Here is a 19,390-nt window from a genome sequence, read left to right as displayed (position 1 = left end):
GAGCTGGTGAATATGTCCCTACCAGCAATCATGATGGCTCACTCAACTAGGCTTATAGCTTCCTCTGCAGCCTTCCTTGCGCAGGTGGCAATCCAGGAAATTTGTCGGGCTGCAACCTGGTCGTCTGTCCACACGTTTGCTTCATATTATGCGCTGATCCAGGAAGCTTGAAATGACACTGGCTTTGGCAGAGCAGTGCTCCAATCTGCAAAGCTGTAAACTCCAAACCCATCTCCAAGGATTTTGCTTGTGAGTCACCTACAATGGAATTGACATGAACAAGCACTCCCAAAAAAAAAAAAAAAAAAAAAAAAAAAAAACCAACCAACCAAAAAAAAAAACTGTTACCTACCTTTTGTAACAGTTGTCCTTCGAGATGTGTTGCTCATTCCATTACCTGCCCTCCTACCCCTCTGTCGGAGTTGTTGGCAAGAAGGAACTGAGAGGGCGCAGTGATGGCGGCGTCATGAGTGCGGCACTCCAGGGGGCGCCACGGCCATCCCTACGGATACCACTAAGGCAAAAGTCTCCAACAACTGCACACGTGGGCGTGCGCACAACTACAATGGAATGGACATGAGCAACACATCTCAAAGAGCAACAGTTACGAAAGGTAGGTAACCGTTTTTTCAGGATGTCTAGAGACTCAAGTCATATTGCTGTATGGACAATACATAGAGTATAGTTTTCCTTGTTTCAGATGTTACAATCTTGAGATAAGAATATAGATAATATATTTAAACCTTTGCAATTGGTGTCTTGAATTATAAGCAGAAAACCTCAGTAAAAATACATCCTTCTGGCATCAGGTAACCACCAGACAGATTTTTAAGTAGTTTATAGGGTTGTTTTAGGCTGGTCTACCTAGATTTTGTGCTAATTTAACTACATTAGTTTCTAAACTACATTGATTTCTAAACCGATACAGTTAAATTGATGTAACCTCCTACTGAGGATGCAGTTATACTGATAGATATTTATCACTCCCTGAAATAGGCCATACATAAACTGATAATGTTTGTATAACTGCATCCACCCTAATGGTTGCATCAGTACAAAAATGTGGTGTAGACAAGTCCTCTAAGAGTACGTCTACCCTGTAATGTAAGCCCAGGTTTAGTAGAACTTGAGTTAGAAGACACTGCATTTGTTAACCTATGGCTTGAGTGTCTGCACTTGTTCGTAACCTGAGGTTAGGAATTGTTGAACCCTGGGTCCCAATATGGGGCTCCAGCGTCTACTCTGCATTATGTGGGCCTGAGTCCAACCACTCATATCCCTAGCACCCTTCTAAAATGTTGCCACTCTAGTTCTTTGTGATGCAGTGTGTGAAAACTCGACTGTCCACCAAAATTGATTGTCCAGAAGACAAAAAATGGGATGGTGGGATAATTTTAATGGACTTCCAGAGCATGAGTCCAGTTGGGCTACATCTACATTGCAAAGCAATTGGGGCCTGAACCCTTGGGCTTACATTGCAGTGTAGACGTACCCGAAGTCTGAGAAAAGTGCGTGTGTGCGTGTGTGCCTTATTTTATATACAGTAACTCCTCACTTAAAGTCGTCCCGATTAACGTTGTTTCATTGCTGATCAATTAGGGAACATGCTCGTTTAAAGTTGTGTAATGCTCCCTTCTAACGTCATTTGGCAGCCGCCTGCTTTGTCCACTGCTTGCAGGAAGAGCAGCCCGTTGCAGCTAGCTGGTGGGGGCTTGGAACCAGGGTGGACCGACAGCTCCTTGATCCCCTAAATTCCCTGTGCAGCAGCTGCCCAGCAGGCTAGCAATTGTAGCTGTCCTTCCCCCGCGGGCCCCCCCCCCCCACTGCCATGTGCTGCTCCTGCCCTCTGCCTTGGAGCTGCTCCTGGAGACTCCTGCTTGCTGTGTGGGGGGAGGGGAGGAAGAGGGGGGCTAATGTCAGGGTGTCCACCTCCCCCCTGCTCCTGCACCCCACTTACCCCATCTTCCATAAAGCAGGGGACACACACCACAGCGCTTAGGATGGAAGGAGCTTGCTGGCAGCAGCTGCGGTCTCAGTAAGGTGATCTAATTAACAAGGCAGTGTACTTAAAGGGGAAATGCGCGTCTCTCTCACTCACATACACACACTGTGTGTGTGTTTCTGTCTGTGATGCTGTCTCCCTTCCTGCTAACTTGTAGAGTGTGAGTTAACCCTTGAAGGCTCAGCCAAATGCTAGTTCATCATTTAGCAGTAAGGCATTCCCTGGGAAATATCCCACCCTCTGACTCCTCCACCTCAACCAAGCTTCAGAATCATAATCACTGTGTACCAGTATTAAATTTTGTTTAAAACTTAGTGTGTGTGTGTGTGTGTGTGTGGTGGGGAGGGGAATCATCATCCCTGGAACCTAACCCCCTCATTTACATTAATTCTTATGGGGAAATTGGATTTGCTTAACATCGTTTCGCTTAAAGTCGCATTTTCAGGAACATAACTACAACGTTAAGTGAGGAGTTACAGTACTTTCTAGATCACAAGATGTTGATAACTATCATTTTTATAAAAATGAGTTGTTATACCCTTCTGCATATTTTTTGTTTTTTGGCATAGTTAAATCAGTACAAAAACAGTGAGCAGAGAAGCTCCCTTGAGACTGATTTCAAGATCATTAGAGAAGTCAGTGTTCAGAGGGAAGGTTGTAAATTCAGCCAATTTACATACAGTTTGCTTTAGTTTCTTTGTCCCACGAGTTCCCTTTTTGGGACTAGAAATGGTAGTGGGGTGGAGTTTAAGAGTTAGAAATGGTGCTGCTGGTCCCATATCTCCCTGCCTCCACACTCATTCCCACTGGAGGTAAAAACTATGAATAATTCCATTACCTTACCATGGCTTATCTGTTGTTTTTCTTAGATTTTACATGACAAAGTTACTTTCCTAATTATGACTAATCATGAGTGCTGAGTAGTCTTCTCTCTTTAAGTTCTCACCACCCCCCCACCCAACAATCCTGCTTAACATTCTTCTAACCTCAAATGTTGAAAGGAGAAAATAGAACAAAAATATGTAATTATTTCACTGACCTTCTTCACTTGAATTCACAATGAGACTTGCAGGTTCAGCTGAGGAACTAAAGAGCTGGTTCTGAGATGCCTTATCCCAGCACGAGGCTGGGAGGGACTGGGTGAAGGGTGCTGCTCTAGGGCCTGCTGAAATAGGAGAATAGGCAGGACCCGGTACATTTCCAGCCATGGAATTTTCAGTGAAATTCACCCCTGCCAGCACTATTATGCGCCAGAATCTGAGCTTTAATTAAAAAACAGAACAAAAAACTATTTCTCTGGCTCTTATGACTGTGGAGATAAGAAATGTGAATGGACTGTAAATCAATGACCTGAGTCCGCAGACAGCCTGAAATAACAGTTTTAAGAGGTGTGAATTGCCCCATTCAACACAGCTCTGTGGTATCCCATGGTTCACAGCTATGGAATGTGGCAATTTTCTGAGATGCATAATTCAACCTTTTTCTGAGATAGAATTTGCCATTTTGCTATATCCTAGCATTTTGTTTTTTGGCTCCCTGCCCTGCTCGAACTTATCTATAGCTGCATCTTGCCCTCCAGGTTTCCTCACGGGCATAGTCAAGTTAAAGTACCTACTGCCTGCACTGTTCCATTGAGGCAGACAGCAGGGCATTGGACAGCCAGAATCTAGTTTACAGATAAGGAGGGGGCAAACCCAGATGGTAGGTTGGTGACCTTGGGCTACCTGGAGATCAGCACAGTAGTCAAGAAGGTAGGGTGATGACCCCCTGAAGCAGGCTACAAGAGAAGGATTAGGGAACCTGAGGTAAGGAAACAACCAAATATTTGAGGTTATAATCCATTATCCTCCACATGACAACACAAATCACCATAAGGACCACAGTGGGGGCTAAGAGGGTTAGGGTTACTTCTTAGTCTAGTAGGTGTCTTTCCCAGCTGAAACAACAAGGAGTCTGGTAGCACCTTAAAGACTAACAGATTTATTTGGGCATAAGCTTTCATGGGTAAAAAAACCCACTTCAGATGCATGGAGTGAAAATTACAGATCCAGGCATTAATATACTGACACATGAAGAGAAGGGAGTTACCTTACAAATGGAGAACCAGTGTTGACAGGGCCAATTCAGTCAGTGGATGTGGTCCACTCTGAATAAATGATGAGGAGTTAAGAAGTGACACCATTAGAGGACCCAACCACATGAGCCACACCATCAGGGGCTCATTTACCTGCACATCTACTAATGTGATATGTGCCAGCAATGCCCCTCTGCCATGTACATTGGCCAAACCGGACCGTCTCTACGTAAAAGAATAAATGGACACAAATCAGACATCCGGAATGGTAACATACAAAACCCAGTAGGAGAACACTTCAATCTCCCTGGACATTCTACAACGGATTTAAAAGTAGCCATCCTTCAACAAAAAAAACCTTCAAAAACAGACTTCAAAGAGAAACTGCAGAGTTACAATTCATTTGCAAAGTTAACACTATTAATTTGGGTTTGAATAGGGACTGGGACTGGCTTGCTCACTACAAAAGCAATTTTCCCTCTCTTGGTATCGACACCTCCTCATCAATTATTGGCGGTGGATTACATCCACCCTGATTACAGTAGTTCTCCACTTGTAAGGTAACTCCCTTCTCTTCATGTGGCAGTATATTTACGCCTGCATCTGTAATTTTCACTCCATGCATCTGAAGAAGTGGGTTTTTTACCCACGATAGCTTATGCCCAAATAAATGTTAGGCTTTAAGGTGCCACCGGACTCCTCATTGTTTTTGTAGATACAGACTAACAGGGCTACCCCTCTGATAATTTCCCAGCTGAGTCACTCTGATCTCATGTTCTCAAAGATGGATCTATAACTAACCAAGAAGAGACAGTGGAGTTTGAACCAAGGACCTAGAGCGCTGAGAGAATGAACTTTTGTGACGATGTAAAAGAGTGACTCCTGTTGCTGTTAGCAGTAGTAGATGCATATCCTCTTACATGGACCAGCCACCAGAGAGGGCCTAAGATATACCCAACTATAAATGAATGAAAGCTGAGGGAGATCAGGAGTGAAAAGGGGAGTTTTACACCTGTTCATGGAACACAAAGGGAGACAGCAAAAAGGTGGAAGGCCACGTCCTATAACTGAATCCCTGTGATTGACCCCGGTATCTGTGTTGAGCATCATTCACTTGAAGGAACTTTGTGGCTGCAGTGGTCTGGTCTGTGATGGAGCTAACTAGGATCAGGCCTAGTCTGCACAGTAGGGTTGAAGGGGCAAAACCCCCCTAATGGGGAGCAGTGAAGTGTAAAGGTGCTTTGGAATGGTCAGGGGCGGCTCCAGGCACCAGCGCACCAAGTGTGTGCTTGGGGCGGCAAGCCACGGGGGGTGGCCTGCCAGTCGCTCTGGGGGTGGCAGTTAGGGAGCTTTTGGTGGCAATTTGGCGGCAGGTACGCTGAAGCCACGGGACCAGCGGACCTCCTACAGGCAGGCCGCCCAATCCGCATTACCAGCTGGACCTCCCGCAGGCATGCCCCGAAAGCCGCCGTGCTTGGGGTGGCAAAATACATAGAGCCGCCCCTGGGAATGGTCCAGCTGTGGCTGAAGGGGAATATGCTATAGGGCTGCAAGGGCGTCCCACAGGGGCGTGCAAGAGCTCTGACTATTGTGGTTACAATACCAGCCATTACCCCGCACCCCTGCAGGAACAGCTGTGGCGCTGCACAACCTGTGCCTCCGGGCAGGAGCGGAGCCTTGCTGTGTCTCAGCCTGCCAAGCCGCTTGCACGCGCTCAGGCCTGTCTCCGGCCGGCCGGGCAGGTCGCTGCGGCTGACTCCTCCTCGTGTGGCCCGCGGCTGGGCTGCAGGCGGGGGGCAGGGTCACCGGATTGGCCGCGCCTCCCGCCAGCTGGGCAGGGAGAAGGGCTTGGCTCTGAATCCCGCTCCGTGGCCGCTGCACTCCAGGCGTCCGCGTCTTGGCAGAGCCCAGCCCGTCTCTCCGCCGCCCTGTGCAGGGAGGCAGAGACGCCCGACAGTCGGCGAGCACGGCCCGGCGGAGGAGCCCGCTGCAGCGGCGCCCCCCTGCACACAGCTCGAGGGAGGGGGACCCCCAACCCCAGCTTCTCCGTGCGTGAGGGGGCCCATCCCCATCCAGCCCGCCGCCGGCATCCCCCGGCTGCAGCGACTCCAGCTCGCCGCGCTACCAGGTGGGTGCCTGCAATGGACAGCGAAGGCTGCAGCCTGCACAGCGCGCCGGCTGGGGCTCCTCGGCCAGGGGCTGGGGGGGTGCGCGTGGAGGGGCCGCGGGGGCACATTGCGGGTGACTGCATAGCCTGGGGGGAGCAGGATCGTGCGCCTGAGATAAGGGGATGCTGCAGCAGCAGGAGCAGCCCTCTCTCTCCCTCCCCCCCCCCCCCCGTCGATGTCAGGCTGGCCGGGAATTGCAGCTGGATGGGAATAACTGATGCATGTTACCGGAAAAGCGGAAAGGAGCCGGTTAGCTTCATTGCCTGGACTTCAACACAAAATCTACCAGGGATCCAGGTGACTGAGCCTCTGAAGTTCTGCATTGTCGCCTTCTGGCATGATGCGCACAACAGAGGGGGCCATGGATGCATTTTTTTTTTTTTAATCAGCACATACTGGGACAGAGAGACGCAGAGATGGGGGCCTGGCTGCATTTGCCGGCTCAGACTGGGACAGACAGGCAGACATGCGCGTGCACACATACAGGCCATGGCTGCATGGATAGGCTGGGACTGACACACTTGAATTTCTCAGCTCACACTGATGACTGAGAGGGCCACACACAGCCAAGGGCATGTCTATGTTTTCCTATCGCACTGGTTGGGACGCGCACACAATCATTCATGTACATAGGGACAAGTCTATTTCAAATTGGTGGGAGATAGATACATCACAATGGATAAAGCCTGACTTTCCCAGTTTCTGTTGGTGGGGTGCGTACACACGCAGGATTATATATTGCATTTCCCAGCTGACGCTGGAAAGGATGATGATAGGAATAGGGTTTGCATTGCAGTCAAGATATGTTTCCTGCATAGAGCAAGTTGTCTCACTGCATGCAGTATACCACCAGCAAAGCTTGGAATGAAGAAAGGTACTATCCTTGTATATAATAAAAGGAGCTGGATGTGGATGCTTTAAAAGTTGTGATCTGATACTGGCTGGGATAAACCTCTACATGAAGCTTAAACATCTGGAACTGCCAGTGGGGCATGATATTATATAACTGACTTAGTGGAAATGAAATGGAGTGAAACCCTTTTGATAGCTAAATTTATTTTTTCCTTGAAGAAAAGTCATGATTTTTCCCCCAAGCAGAGCCATTTAAAATGTTTCTTCATAAATTGTGTGTGTTTTTGTTAACATGAATTGTAAATCAAATTTTACTCAGGAAGTTGATACACTATTACAGTACCTTTTCATTTTTTCCCTACTGGTTTACAAAAGTAAAAGAATGCCCTGTATTTTTAATCTGTGAGGAGTGCTGCAAAATCATAACAAGCTTCTTGAGTTTGTGTAGATTATTTAAAACAGTGTTTTGGAAATCACCCCCCCTCTCCCCCCGCACACCCTCTGAAGTCCTAATGCTTAACATGATCATCTGGCTTGGGTTTTGTCACTGTTCCTCCCCTTTAGTTGTATTTTATAACCCCCACCTTAATATTCTGGATGTCTGATATTATTCCTATCAAATAAAACAGCAATGCAGATATTATGGACTAATAGCAAATGAAACAGAAGACCTTGCTGTGCTCTCAAAGTGAATTACATTTCCAAGGTCGAAAAACAAACTGCAGTGTAACTTGTATATGTTAACATATTGGTACAGAAATATTCATGAACCTCATTGGAGGACTAAAGAGAAAAGTCCTGCTTAGGTAGGCTTTTAAAAAAATAGAATATTCTTCTTCTGCTACTAGTGTATACTCTAAATTATGTATTACTTAGTTAAGGTGCAATAAACTGATTAAATTTATTCCCCGAATATCTATAGCAGAGTTTCAGTGGAACTAGTTTTTTTTCACTGCATGACTAACAGATTTTCTATTCACTAGATGAGTAACTTGCAAGATGACACTGGCTCAAAGATTAAAGTCTCATCAAATATATAATATTTTCTTTATAATGTAGTCCTGGTTGGATTGTAATATTTATCATATATAATAACTAGCCTTTGTTCTTATATCCATACCTACCACAATTAAACTTTTAATCTTTATATAAATAACATGACCTTGACTTATAGAGGTTACCCAAAGGTGTCTAGTATAATCAGAAACAACTGTAATATTTCAGAAATTCAATAAGATGAAATGGTGAAGTTCAGTTTAGTGTTACTTGAAGAGTTAATGTCCAGGGATTTTTCTTTTCATTTATTAAAAGTTGACACAGGCAGAAGACTTACTACTTCTCTCATACCCCCTTAAATTACATATATTTGTATTGATTTATTTAAAGTATCAAGTATGAGGTTTTGTATTTGCATATTTCTTTAGAATATATTTTTAATCAACATCTTCCCAATATAAATAAATGGTAAATATATATCTGAAAAAAAATAATTTTCCCCATGTGAATACATAATTGGGACATACTATAGTACTTGTTGTTGAAAAGTATAGTAGAACCTCAGTTACAAACATCTCAGGAATGGAGGTTGTTCATAACTCTGAAATGTTTGTAACTCAGAACAGAATGGTATGGTAGTTCTTTCAAAAGTTTACAGCTGAATGTTGATTTAATACAGCTTTGAAACTTTACTATGCAGAAGGAAAATGCTGCTTTTAACCATCTTAATTTAAATGAAACAAGCAGATACAGTTTCCTACCTTGTCAAATCTTTTTTTAAACTTTCCTTTATTTTTTTAATAGTTTACATTTAACACTGAACTGTACTCTCTCTCTATTTTTGTTCTCTGCTGCTGCCTGATTGCGTAATTCCAGTTCCAGATAAGCTATTTGGTTGACTGGTCAACTCTGGTATTCGTAACTCTGAAGGTTCTACTGTAGTTGGAAAAACTCTCTCTCTTTCTCTCCTCTCAGTATCTTTCCTAGCTTTCACCAGTTTTCTTAACACACTCCTGGCTCTTTATGGTATTGGCTGCCTCATTTACCATTTGGCCTTTTGTGGTCAGTTGCCTCATGGAACTGACTTTTATTCTCAAGTCCTCTGATGCTCAAAGGTTCTGGTACAACTTTTCTAGACTTCTGATTTTATCTTGGCTCCATTCCTTTTATCTTCTTTAAGCTTAGGAATTGTTGTACCATGGCAGACCATTGCTCATCTGTTCTTGTAGAAATAAATTTTAATTTTAGATGATGATACCTGAAGGGCTCTGCTTACCAGAGTATATAATCAAATATTTCAGAAACTTTTAAAAATACAACGTTGTCCACAGACAAATACTAGAACTAATGTAAAAGTAAACTTAATAACCCGTCAGACCTAATTATAATGAATATTCCCCACCAACTAACCTCAACTAAAAAGGAAATACAATTCTTTAGTTTCTCCCTGATAGGATGCCACACTGAACTGTAGTGTTTATTAAAGGGAATAGAATTCTAATGTTATAGTCCGGCTCTTTTCACGAGTTTTCCCCTAGAGACAGCATTGCTAATCTCCATTGTCACTTCCTTACTCAAGCCCCAGGGCTTGATGTCCGATGAAGGCAGAATACATTCATAATGCTAATTGTACCTAATTCACTTTCCTTTAGTTTCTTAATCTTGGCGTATTTCTATAGAGAAAGTTCTACATCCACTCTTGGAAGACTGGTGATTTGCTTCAGTACCTTCAGATTTCTTGGGGAGTGAGGGCTTCTGATTTACTTCAGATTGGTTTCTAGGTTTGGGGGGAGGCTTATATCTTTGCTTTCCTTTGGTTTCTCGGGGTGCCTTCAGATTCAATTCTTGGGTGTGTAGGAGGTTTTCTCAAATAATTCTGTTACATACATTTTATATATAAATGTTCCACAGAGATTGTTTCTCTGTGGAAGGCTAGCGTCTGGTTCAGCGTTCCTGTGCTCTTCTATCATCTGTATCAGATTTGCAGTGGGACATGGGTAGGGAAACTGCGTGCAGCTCACTTCTTAAAACTTTACTACTGTTGTGCAGACTAAGTCTGTCCTAATCAGGGGACTGTGCCTTATATACAGAGAAGGGGATAAACTGTTTTAGCATTCCTATCTCGCCTGAATTTTAATGTTTTCTAGACAGCATTTTCTGAGAGATCATTATGAAAGATTGTGGGTGGAATTCCTGCAGAGCCCAAACGTGTCCTGTATACTAGTTATCTGCTAAATTTGAAGTCTGCTCCCCTACTGGAGTGGGGAGAGATGGTTGTTCCTGGAGATGAAGTTTAGAGGGATGCTATTCTGATATGGGGGATTCCACTCTTGTTCCCTAATGGTTCTCTTGGGTATTTTCCCCCTAAAGTTCCTAAGGGATTGTGGTTCTTTATCTGAATTTGATTTGCCTCACTTACTTAAAAAGATTCCTACCCTCTGCAATAATAGAATGAGTGTACCCAACCTCTTTCTTTGATTGAGCATGTTTGGCTACAGCAAGGTTCTAGTCCACCAAGTTCGTAGCAAAGGTCCTACATCAATGTGCAAACCTAAATACATGTGCACAGGGGCTGTAATGGTGTTGAATTATTGACAATTCAGAATGTGGGTTTGATGGTGACTATGGTTAGACAAAAATGAAAAACACAAATAGAAGTTACAGAAATCTGATTTTTATTAACAGTTTCTTTAAGATTTGCATTTAATTGTACTATCTTCAGATTGGGATAATTTTCCAGTTTGTAAATATGAACTTGCAATGTCCAGCTACCTTCCATATAGACTTTGAGGCAATTGTGCTTCATTACTATATAGTAGTTCATAAATTCTGGTGAATGGAAATTCTGTTATGTCCGTCCGCTAGGGAGGTTTGTTACCGTGATGGCAGCAGCAAGGGGCTGAAGGGAATGGGTTTTGAAATTTCTCTCTGAGGGAAGGATTAAGGGAAGAGATCAAATGATCTCAATGTGAGTTCCACAATGGCCAATTAAGAAGTAAGGTATTTGGGACTTTTTTGTGTGTGCACTATTAGATAAAATTAAAGGCAGAGGAAGCTTTCAGGAAAAGGACTGCAACAGGTCAAACACAGTTAAGGACAAGGCTTTGGAGGAAAGTCTGGGCAAAGTGACTGTCCAGAAGATGGAGCTGGTGAGTTTTAGGACCCCTCCCTTTCAATTTTGTAAAAACTTTCTTGCTTGAGATCTAATGCTTAAAGCGTTACTGCTACTAAAAGAGAAAATGGGAGCAGGGAGGGAATTGGAAGGTTCAGCTTTAAAAACCACCAGATAGTTAACCTCTTATCTTTAATGTGAAGCTCAAGTCCTGTGAGGAAATTACATTTATATTTTATTAAAGATCAGGAGGATTTGTATAACAGCCTTTTAGAAGTGCCCCAATATAGCAAATAGAATAGCTGTAGTTTTAGAAACCAAATTCAATTATTTGCCTCTTGTTTTGAATTCTCTAGAGCTAGGTCTATTTTAAATCTTAAGAGATTACTATTTTTTTAAACACAAAATTAATTTTGTTTCCTGAAGAAATAATATATCTTTTAACTTATAGTAAGATAAAAATAAAATGTGAATTAAACAAGACCTCTAGCCAGAGTTGGAAGACTTAAGCCTTCTTAAAGTGACTGATGTTGTACAGAATTATTATTATTGGAGCTTGAATCAGGCCCTGCTAGCTAGAGGAATAAATTTAATAACCAGAGGTAGATATTGCCCTGGTGAGAAACTCAACCCTCTTGTCATCCTCAGCTGGAGAGTGTTGGTATTCCTACCAGAGTGCTGTCCCTGGGCACTGCTTAGGGACTCCATCTCTCATAGCCTCTGGTAGTTGATGTCTGATGAATTTGGCCTTTAGAGAGTGGGGCTTGGGGAATGTGAGGAGGAAAAGATGACCTAGCAGATGCATGAGAACTCTTTCCCCCGACTTATTCAGGGCTTACTGAATAGTTAGTTTATGAATCCCTATGATCTCATTCACACAAACAATTCACAGTCCCTGCTTCCCCTCCTACTCCTTCCCCAAAATACTGTAGTGAGTAAAATTTAATCTCACGTGAAGGTAATGGTGCTACTTTGAGGATGTAGTACTGCCGCAGGTGTGAGAGAAAAGGATTCAGATAGAGAATGGCTTGATCTTCTTTCTCAGGAGAATGGCACTAATCAGGCAGTGCTGAGGTTTGGGTTTTCACCTGCACAATAAAAGCTTCTCCAGTTTTGAGTCCTGAGGAGGGGAACCCTAGCAAAATGGCAGGTGGAAGCTGCTTTCCCTTTCCTATTGGTACTAACTAGCAGATTACTACTAGTTAGGGTGGCTAGCAGCACTGGGGAAACAAGGAAGCTAAAACTGTGGAGATGGGGGGCATAGAAATTAACAAAAATATACTAGATACAAGAAAAGAAGGCACAACCTGCAGATTCCAAAACGGTCTATGTACAATAGCAGCTGATGGGCCAGCTGCCAGAGAAGGTGGGGTCCGGTGGTGTAAAGGCACTAGATAAAAGGTGGGAGCTTAGATGTAAAGCAGTTAGTTGGAATCTGACTGTCATTGAGAACACAGCTCTAGCTGACGTTGGTGAGGACCCAATAGTTAGGGTCAAGGTGTGATGTACCAGCATCGCATATCTATCCTTAAGGAGAGTAACTGTGTTTTGCTTATAGCAGGTCTGTGTTTTTTGTTTCCTAATCTATGTTTTACTATATAAACATTTTTTTTCAAAAGATGCTTACATCCTTGTTTTTGCTTTTTTACAAATATTCCAAAAGAAATTACAATATCATAGTCAATAAAAACAGAAATAAGGGTTCAATATGAAATACAGAAACAGGTGAAATCACACAATGATTCTGATCCACAATACCATCACTTTTGGAAGACTAGTTCCATACTAAAAATTCTGTTTGTTTAATGTAATGGTTGTTCCTGCATGAGATCCCACTTCTTTTCATTTCTCTGTTTCTTTCAGCTAAATGAAGTCTAACTTTCCAAATTCATTTATATCTGAGACCTCTGCTTCTTTCACACATAACTCCTGCTTGGTATTAGCCGCCAACCTCTTTTAGTTTTCTTTGGGGCAAAGGACATGGGCAAAACCAGGCTGTTCTCTGGTTGAAAATTGTAGCATTTCTGTAACAGTCTAAGGCTCTACACTGCATCTGTCTGACTATGCAAATTGCACAGACACTTACCCTGTATGTACAGACACAAATGACAGTTTACTGTAGCAGGCTTTTCTCCATCTCTGCTACTGTTGCTGATGTAATCCGCATGTAAAATCATTGCTCTGTTACCACATTGTCTATATACAGCATGTCATTTGCAGAAGTGATACATAATGCAAAATAATTTATCATTTTTTACCATGAGTTTTTGGAGACATAGTTTGGTGGCGGGATTGCACATTATACTGTGGGAGTGGAGCCCAAACTCGTGACCACCACAAACAGTTGTGTATAAGATTCTTGTAAAGAAAAAGAGACTGACTTCTTGTATTCCTCTAATTAATACTGCTCTTGTTACATTTTCTCATTAAATGTAACTTCAAGACTACTAGGATAGACTGAAATCTAATCAAAAGATTAGGGCTAGAATCAACCGAACTGGCTAACCCTGAGACATTCACAAGACTTTGATAAATCTGCCTATATACGTATTATAATTGAGTTTAGGGATATAGAAATAGTTTTAAGCTGCAGCTATGATACAAGGTTAGTTATTACCAATTGACTTCTATTTCCTCCCTCCAGTGATTCAAAAACTGCTTTTGAAATTTGTAAAATGGTTGGTCACTCTTGTCAGTTGCCAGAATGAATGCAAAGGCGACAGCTTGTATATGCATAATGGCTGCTGTCCATCCACCCATGGAAAGAAAGAATATTCACTACCAGTTTTAAGTGTTTATTTCTATTACTAATAATGTACTTGCAATAGGAGCAGAATCACAATTTAAAGTTCACAAATTCCACGTCATGATTTTATTTATTTTGGAGTATTTTCCTGAGTTTGTCAGATTCATGGAACAGTAATATATATGTCATTTAGGTGAAGGAGTTGGTGGATGGGATTTTGTTAATCACTTGATCCTTTTCAAAAGCCTACAGTACCTTTTTCTAATTTTGTCCACTCCAGTTTTAAAGGTCCCAAATATGAATGCCTCCTCTGCTTCTCTAAAGGCTTTTCCACGGCTTATAATAGAACTCACTGAAAGGAACCTTCCTGATATTCAGCCCTTTCTAATTTCCTCCTGTTGTTCCTAGTTGGAGCTCCTTTACAATTCTAAATAATTACTCTCCCTACTTAGTGTTTACATCCTTCAAGAGTGTTATTCAGTGTATGAATTCAGTTTACAAAGGGACGGTTATATTCCTGCTATGTGATGTAATGCCTGTGACTATGCAGTTCAAAATTGCCCCTGCCTTTATAGCTGCCATCTCATATTGCATATTCACTCATAACTCGCTGTCGACTGTCACCACACATCTCTTCTGGCATAATTGTTTTCCAGGTTTCTCCCCCTTATTTAAAACTGTTTAGTCTTCCTCTGGGAGGTGTGGTTTGGGGCTTGCCGCTCTTCTCAAATTAATATCCTCTGAAGTTCATCACCATGTTATTAACTCCTTCCTTCATATCATCATAAATAAAGATGTTAAATCAGATCAAATACCAATCTTTACCGTATTCCCCCAATTAATATATTATCACTTTACATTACTCTTTATTGTCCTTAAGCCAATGTTCCTACTACAACCAGCTTGCATTAATTTTTAAAAAATTGATAAGATATACCAGGGGTTCTCAAACTGGGGCGTCAGGACCCCTCAGGGGGTTGTGAGGTTATTCAATGGGGGTTGTGAGCTGTCAGCCTCCACCCCAAACCAGGCTTCGCCTCCAACACTTATAATAGTGTTAAATATAAAAAAAGTGTTTTTAATTCATAAGGGGGAAGGGAGGTCACACTCAGAGACTTGCTGTGTGAAAGGGGTCACCGGTACCAAAGTTTGAGAACTGCTGAGATATACAATTCTTTACTAAAATATATTAACTACTGCATTCTAATAATCCACTAGTATTCTAATAATTTATTTTGTACCTACTGCATTTACAAGTAATACTTAAGATTATGAAAAATGTTAGTGGGGAAATAATATTTTTCCACTCTTCTTTTAGTTTATGTACTTTGTACATTTGGCAGCATTTTGTTTTTGTAATTTGGTTTCACTGTTCCTCTGTATAATCATTTTCTCACTTGCTAAAAAGACCCGTATAAACATCAACAGGGGAGCAGAAAAACCCTGAACACCATTTATAAGGAATTACTAAAAATATAATGACATGACTGGACTGAGGTGGAGATGGACATAGGAGACAGAAGTGTTGAGAGTCTCTGGGTTAGGCTAAAAGGGGTAAAAAACAAGGGTGATGTCATGCTAGGAGTCTACTACAGGCCACCTAACCAGGTGGAAGAGGTGGATGAGGCTTTTTTAAACAACTAACAAAATCATCCAAAGCCCAAGATTTGGTGGTGATGTGGGACTTCAAGTATCCAGCTTAAGTTGGGAAAATAACACAGCAGGGCACAGACTATCCAATAAGTTCTTGGACTGCATTGCAGACAACTTTTTATTTCAGAAGGTTGAAAAAGCTATTGGGGGGGAAGCTGTTCTAGACTTGATTTTAACAAATAGGGAGGAACTCGTTGAGAATTTGAAAGTAGAAGGCAGCTTGGGTGAAAGTGATCATGAAATCATAGAGTTTGCAATTCTAAGGAAGGGTAGAAGGGAGTACAGCAAAATATAGTCAATGGATTTCAGGAAGGTGTATTTTGGTAAGCTCAGAGAGCTGATAGGTAAGGTCCCATGGGAATCAAGGCTGAGGGGAAAAATAACTGAGGAGAGTTGGCAGTTTTTCAAAGGGACGCTATTAAGGGCCCAAAAGCAAGCTATTCCGCTGGGTAGGAAAGATAGAAAATGTGGCAAAAGACCACCTTGGCTTAACCATGCGATCTTGCATGATCTAAAAAATAAAAAGGAGTCATATAAAAAATGGAAACTAGGACAGATTACAAAGGATGGATATAGGCAAACAACACAGGAATGCAGGGGAAAGATTAGAAAGGCAAAGGCACAAAATGAGCTCAAACTAGCTACAGGAATAAAGGGAAACAAGAAGACTTTTTATCAATACATTAGAAGCAAGAGGAAGACCAAGGACAGGGTAGGCCCACTGCTCAGTGAGGAGGGAGAAACAGTAACAGGAAACTTGGAAATGGCAGAGATGCTTAATGACTTCTTTGTTTCGGTCTTCACCGAGAAGTCTGAAGGAATGCCTAACATAGTGAATGCTAATGGGAAGGGGGTAGGTTTAGAAGATAAAATAAAAAAAGAACAAGTTAAAAATCACTCAGAAAAGTTAGATGCCTGTAAGTCACCAGGGCCTGATGAAATGCATCCTAGAATACTCAAGGAACTAATAGAGGAGGTATCTGAGCCTCTAGCTATTATCTTTGGAAAATCATGGGAGATGGGAGAGATTCCAGAAGACTGGAAAAGGGCAAATATAGTGCCCATCTATAAAAAACAACCCAGGAAACTACAGACCAGTTAGTTTAACTTCTGTGCCAAGGAAGATAATGGAGCAAGTAATTAAGGAAATCATTTGCAAACATTTGGAAGGTGGTAAGGTGATAGGGAATAGCCAGCATGGATTTGTAAAGAACAAATCATGTCAAACCAATCTGATAGCTTTCTTTGATAGGATAATGAGTCTTGTGGATAAGGGAGAAGCAGTGGATGTGGTATACCTAGACTTTAGTAAGGCATTTGATATGGTCTCGCATTATATTCTTATCTATAAACTAGGCAAATACAATTTAGATGGGGCTACTATAAGGTGGGTGCATAACTGGTGGATAACCGTACTCAGGGAGTAGTTATTAATGGTTCCCAATCCTGCTGGAAAGGTATAACAAGTGGGGTTCCGCAGGGGTCTGTTTTGGGACTGACTCTGTTCAATATCTTCATCAACGACTTAGATATTGGCGTAGAAAGTACGCTTATTAAGTTTGCAGATGATACCAAGCTGGGAGGGATTGCAACTGCTTTGGAGGACAGGGTCATAATTCAAAATGATCTGGACAAATTGGAGAAATGGTCTGAGGTAAACAGGATGAAGTTTAACAAAGACAAATGCAAAGTGCTCCACTTAGGAAGGAACAATCAGTTTCACACATACAGAATGGGAAGAGACTGTCTAGGAAGGAGTACGGCAGAAATGGATCTAGGGGTTATAGTGGACCACAAGCTAAATATGAGTCAACAGTGTGATGCTGTTGCAAAAAAAGCAAACATGATTCTGGGATGTATTAACAGGCGTGTTGTTAGCAAAACACGAGAAGTCATTCTTCCGCTCTACTCTGCCTCAACTGGAGTATTGGGTTCAGTTCTGGGCACCGCATTTCAAGAAAGATGTGGACAAATTGGAGAGGGTCCAGAGAAGAGCAACAAGAATGATTAAAGGTCTTGAGAACATGACCTATGAAGGAAGGCTGAAAGAATTGAGTTTTCTTAGTTTGAAAAGAGAAGACTGAGAGGGGACATGATAGTAGTTTTCAGGTATCTAAAAGGGTGTCATAAGGAGGAGGGAGAAAACTTGTTCACCTTGGCCTCTAAGGATAGAACAAGAAGCAATGGGCTTACCAATTGCTACTTATTCACACAGCAACGCTTTATGGTATGGTACGGAATGCATTTTTAATAATGACCCTGAACATTTTTTAGTCTTTTATAAAATTTGGAGATAATATTTCCAGTATTGTATTCCAAAATACTTGCTTTATGCAGTAATTGTAGTGGGATTTTTACATGTAATTTTTATTAATAGTAATGGGAATTACACAGGTGGGTCTTTGATTAAACATGGGAGAGCAAGGCCTGTCTCACATGCTATCTTAAAACTTACAAGAGTGAATTCCCATTTGCCATACATAGTGAAAATAAACTCTCATTGTATGTTACACAGATAAACGTATTTATTTATAGCAGGGGTTCTCAAACTTCATTTCACTGTAACCCTCTGCTGACAACAAAAATTACTACACAACCCCAGCAGGGGACACCAAAGCCTGAGTCCGCCTGATTTCCACTGTCCCGGGTGGGAGAGCCAAAGCCCAAGCCCCATTGCCCTGGGTGGGGAAGGGGGTCAAAGCTGAAGCCCAAGGGCTTCAGCCCCAGCCAGGGGGTCTGTAACCTCAGCCCCGCCGCCAAGGGGTGAATCCCTCGGCTGTGGCCCCGGGCGGCGGGGCTCAGGCCTCAGCCCAGAGCCCCAGAAAGTCTAAGCCATTAGACTTGTTACCCACTTTGGGGTCCTGACCCATAATTTGAGAACCACTGATTTATAGGATAGTTTTAAAGTGACGTTAGATTTAGTTTTCATTGCTTTATAAATGATGCATAACTGTATCTTAATGGTTTTATTGTAAAAAATCAAACTTTCTAGGAGGAGTCCTGATAAATGTAGTTGTCACCTTGCCTTCTTTTAGCTAGTATATTCATACATTTTAGATCTTTAGTATCTAAACATTACAGTCTGAATTTAAAGACATTGTGTATAGTCATGGATTATGATATAATTCCACAAAAGAATTTCTCCACAAAAGAAAAGAAATTTTCTATTTTTGAGAAATAGATGCAGTGTAAAAATAACTGGAGTTTTACAGAGTTTCTTTTATGTGAATGCACATGTTTGTAACATTACTTTGGGCTACTTCAAAATAATGTTAGTTTCTTGATGTGAAATGAACTAAAGAATGTATTTCTTGAAAGTGCATCTTGAACTCTGTTTAGCTTTGTTATACAGCAAAAGTTTTATTGGCACCGTGGAATAATGTGCAGCTCATGACCCTGACTGTTCAGTGTACAAGTACATGGATAATGAAACAATTTTATGTAATTATGAAAGTCTAAGCCATTAGACTTGTTACCCACTTTGGGGTCCTGACCCATATATTCATATAGCCCTAGAGCAGAAGCAACTTGGATGTTAACAAATTATGTCAAGTATCAGGGGGTAGCCGTGTTAGTCTGTATCTACAAAAACAACAAGGAGTCTGGTGGCACCTTAAAGACTAAGGGCTTGTCTATACTTACCGCGCTGGTTCGGCGGCAGGCAATCGAACTTCTGGGTTCGATTTATCGCGTCTAGTCTGGACGCGATAAATCGAACTCAGAAGTGCTCCCCGTCGACTCCGGTAATCCTGCTCGCCGCGAGGAGTACGCGGAGTCGACGGGGGAG

General features: G+C 42.0%; 1 protein-coding gene across 2 annotated transcripts in view; it reads left to right on the top strand.

Moving 5' to 3' along the window:
* The first annotated feature begins 6,104 nt into the window (after positions 1–6,104).
* OSBPL6 (oxysterol binding protein like 6) overlaps positions 6,105–19,390 on the top strand; it is a 205,327-nt gene continuing 192,041 nt past the window's right edge. For both annotated transcript variants that reach the window (XM_054043927.1, XM_054043926.1), the window contains exon 1: positions 6,105–6,204. The gene's annotated coding sequence lies outside the window, so the exon portion shown is untranslated. The remainder of the gene's footprint in view (positions 6,205–19,390) is intronic.

The sequence above is a fragment of the Malaclemys terrapin genome, chromosome 11, assembly GCF_027887155.1.
Source record: "Malaclemys terrapin pileata isolate rMalTer1 chromosome 11, rMalTer1.hap1, whole genome shotgun sequence".
Lineage (NCBI taxonomy): Eukaryota > Metazoa > Chordata > Testudines > Emydidae > Malaclemys > Malaclemys terrapin.
The sequence above is the reverse complement of the archived record's forward strand: the minus strand, read 5'-3'. Positions and strand labels throughout refer to the sequence as shown.